Raw genomic sequence first — 4692 nt, forward strand, 5'->3', positions numbered from 1 at the left:
AGATCGGTAGTCATAGTGTCTTGCTAGAGACCGCCTATGACTTGTATATCCGAAATAGAGATTTCGGGTTATACTGCTAATGTGTATCTTCAACAAATCATGTAATTCATTTTGTTTGATGTGTGCAGGTCTTGGTTTCATTACATCTGTACTCTTCACTTTCTTTGTTGGGATATTTGCTTCGTCTTGGCTGGGTTCCACGGTTTTCTGGCTTGGAGAGCAGTTTATAAGACGAATGCCTTTTGTGAAGCACATATACTCAGCCTCTAAACAAATTAGCACTGCGATATCCCCAGGTGGGTTTGGTTTTTAATTAAGTGTATATGATGTGTCTGTTGTACTTTAGTTTTATCTCGCAGTTGTGGTTTTCGTGCATATGTATTGTACGGTCAATATGGCTGCCATCTCCAAATATAAGACTTCTCTCATCAAGCATGATATTAAGAAAGTGACGGATAATTCCGTCGCAAATTGCGACGGATTTTTTTCCGTCGCATTCCGTCGCAAATGTTTTAAAAAATTTAAAAAAAATATATAAAAAATTATATACTATATATACACATACATATATACATTCATACACATACATTACATACATACAAATATACATACATATACATACATATATATACACATATTTTCATATACACACACACATACACATACATTACATACATACAAATATACATACATATACATATATATATATACACATATTTTCATATACACAAACACACATACACATTCACACATATACACATATACACATATATACACATACATAAATATTCATACACATACACATTTCACAAACACATACACATACATATAAACACACACATATACATATATTCATATACACATACAATCACATATACATACACATACATATTCACATTCACATATATATATATACACATACACATTCATATAAACACACACATACACATTCACACATATATATACACATTCACTTACACACACATACACATACATAAACACACACAAACACATCAAACACACACAAATATATATACATAAATACATATATATTACCTTATGGGAGAAATTTGGTGATCTTTGGAGAGATTTAGAAAAAAATGGCGATTTTTATTTTTTTTTCCGAAAATCTTTGAATCTGATAAAGAAGACGACTCGTGGTTTTATATTGCGTTTTGCGACGGAATTTTCCGTCGCAATCCGTCACAAAATGAAATTTATTTACGCGCCCAAAATTCAAAAAATTTCGTCGAAAACCGAAACCAAATACATTGCGACGGAATATTCTGTCGCAACCCGTCGCAATTTTTATTTTCCGTCGCAAATCATCTATTTCTTTGTTGTGACAGAATTATCCGTCGCAAACCGTAGTAAATTGCGACGGATTTTGCGACTGGTTGCGACGGATAATTTTTTTCCACCTTCTGTCGTAAAATCGTCACATTCCGTCGTAATTTCCTGTGCGACGGAAATTTCCGTCGCAAATTCCGTCGCTATATGCAGGTTTTTTTGTAGTGCTACCAGTATGTTCATGCTTGTGTATGCAAATCATTCTGCCAGTAACTAAACAGCACGAAGGGGTTATGTATGCTTTTGCTATAAAAACATTTGATGGAAAATCAAACTTCTTAATATCATGCTTGATGAGAGAAGTCTTATATTTGGAGATGGCAGCCATATTGACCGTACAATACATATGCACGAAAACCACAACTGCGAGATAAAACTAAAGTACAACAGACACATCATATACACTTAATTAAAAACCAAACCCACCTGGGGATATCGCAGTGCTAATTTGTTTAGAGGCTGAGTATATGTGCTTCACAAAAGGCATTCGTCCTATAAACTGCTCTCCAAGCCAGAAAACCGTGGAACCCAGCCAAGACGAAGCAAATATCCCAACAAAGAAAGTGAAGAGTACAGATGTAATGAAACCAAGACCTGCACACATCAAACAAAATGAATTACAAGATTTGTTGAAGATACGCATTATTAGTTGATTTTCAAACTCAAAATCAAGAAAAGCTCCAAAAACAAGTGGGACTGCAATTCTGGGAAATATATACTTCACTAGATATATTGTAGCAACAAAGACTCGGATTAAAAGTGAAGCAACAAAACCTCGTAGAAGTGTGCCATAAAGAGATTTTTTTGGTATTCAGTTTCTAATAACAACAAAAACTATCAGAAAACTCGAGATCGAAGGAAGAAGACGATCTTGTAGAGAGAGAAAGTGAGAGAGAGACGAAATTTTCCTTGTATTCAACAACCTCTGTACAATCAACATATATACTGCGTTTAACTGAATAACTAACTCTGTATCTAGACGCAAACACGTGTCCATACCTAAACCAGCTCACAACCTTCTACTCCGAACAGAATGTTCACTGATACACCCCCACAAGTCGATAGCTCACTGCGAAGGGAGATATAGACTTGAGAGTTGTAGTTTGTCAATCATTGACTTGAACACAGCTGGTTGTAAGAACTTGGTAAAAATGTCTGCCAATTGTAAATCTGTCCGAACATGTAGCGTCTTCAGGAACCCAGACTTGAGCTTGTCTCGAACTATATGGCAATCAATCTCTATATATTTTGTTCTCTCATGGAAAACAGGATTTGAAGCCAAATAGATTGCTGATTTGTTGTCACGGTACAAATTCGCCGGAGCTGAAACTGTGACATGAAGCTCTCGAAGCAAATTGTCCAACCAAACCAGCTCACATGTTGCATTTGCGAGAGACCGATACTCTGCTTCAGTACTGCTTCTTGAAACAGTATGTTGTTTCTTAGATTTCTAGCTCACAAGAGAATCTCCCACACAAATACGCAGTATCCTGAAACAGATCGACGAGAATCTGGACATGTTCCCCAATCCGCATCTGCAAAGGCGTTAAAATGCACCTTTGAAGAGGCTGAGTACAACAAACCTTGCCCATGATTCCCTTTGAGATATCTGATAATTCGATGCACAGCTTTCAGATGCTCTGATGTGGGTTTAGCCATGTATTGGCTTAGTTTATTCACTGGAAAAGTAATGTCTGGTCTTGTGATAGTGAGGTAGATCAATTTCCCAATCAAAGCTCTGTAAGATGTTGGATCTTCGAGCAAATCTCCTGTATCTTGGCTCAAATGATTATTAGGATCCATTGGTACAGCAACAGGTTTACAACCAAGCAACCCTGTTTCCTCTAATAATTCCAGACAATACTTTCGTTGTGAAACAGAAATTCCAGTAGATGATCTTGCAATTTCTAGACCCAGAAAGTACCTCAAAGGACCAAGATCTTTGATGTTGAAGGCTGATCGAAGAAGCTTCTTCAAATTATCCACTGCGACATCATTGTCACTAGCAATGACAATATCATCTACATAGACCAATAAGGCAATGAAACTGGTTTTCGTCTTCTGTACAAACAGAGTATGACCAGCATGTGATTGTGTGAACCCATTGGCTAACAACACAGATGAAAACTTGTGATACCATTGTCTTGAAGCGTGCTTTAAACCATATAAAGATTTCTGAAGCTTACAAACAGCATTAGAAGGAAGTGTTTCACCTGATGCAGCTGTATATCCAGGAGGCAAGGACATGTAAATGTCTTCTTCTAAGTCACCGTGCAAAAAGGCATTAGTCACATCCATTTGCGTTAATGACCAGTTCTGCGAGGCTGCTAAAGCAAGCAAAACTTTCACAGTCACGAGTTTTGCAACCGGAGAAAAAGTATCACAATAATCAACTCCCTCCTGTTGTGTAAATCCTTTAGCAACTAACCGAGCTTTGTATCGCTCAACTGTACCATCAGCATGTCGTTTGACTTTGTATACCCACTTACATCCAACTGGGCGTTTGCTTGCGGGAAGAGAAACAATTTCCCAAGTACCAGTGTCTGATAAGGCTCGTAGTTCTGTGTTCATAGCTTCTCTCCATTCAGCTGATAGAACAGCTTCTTTAAAGGTCTTTGGCTCAGGTATAGATGAAAGGATAAGAACAAATTTCTGATAAGATTCAGAAAGTTTGTCATAAGAAAGGAATGAGGAAATTGGGTGAGGAGTTTTAGTGTGGATAGGTGGTGTTTGGTGCTGAGTATAATAACAATGATACTCATTAAGATAAGAGGGTGCTTTGGTCTGTCTTTTTGGTCTAGAATTTGGACTGGAATCTGTCGAAATTGAAGTCATTCTCTCAGGCTCCAACTCAACAGGTGAAGAAATATCTGTACTCAAAGGTACAGAGGATGTATGATAGTAAGGTATTGGTAAAGGTAAAATGGTTTGGGAAAAAATGTCATTGGTATGGATAGGCTCTTTATGGCTTGGTGTTAGAGGAAAAATATTCTCGTGAAACTCAACATGTCTGGATATAGACACTTGATGTGTGTCTAAATCCAGGAGTTTATATCCTTTATATCTTGCTGGATATCCAATGAAGACTGAGGCACGAGATCTTGGAGAGAATTTATGTCTTTCATGATCATTAGTAAGACTATAGCACAGACATCCAAACACTCGGAGATGAGCATAATCTGGTACCTTGTTTTGCAGCTTCTCATACGGTGTCTTATTTTGCAACAAAGGCGATGGTGTTCTGTTAATCAGGTAGTATGTCGTTCTGACGCAATCAGTCCAGTAATCCAGAGGTAGATTGGATTGAAATAGCAGGGATCTAGCGACATTCAAGAGATGTTG

Source organism: Tarenaya hassleriana, unplaced genomic scaffold, assembly GCF_000463585.1.
Source record: "Tarenaya hassleriana unplaced genomic scaffold, ASM46358v1 Cleome51, whole genome shotgun sequence".
Lineage (NCBI taxonomy): Eukaryota > Viridiplantae > Streptophyta > Magnoliopsida > Brassicales > Cleomaceae > Tarenaya > Tarenaya hassleriana.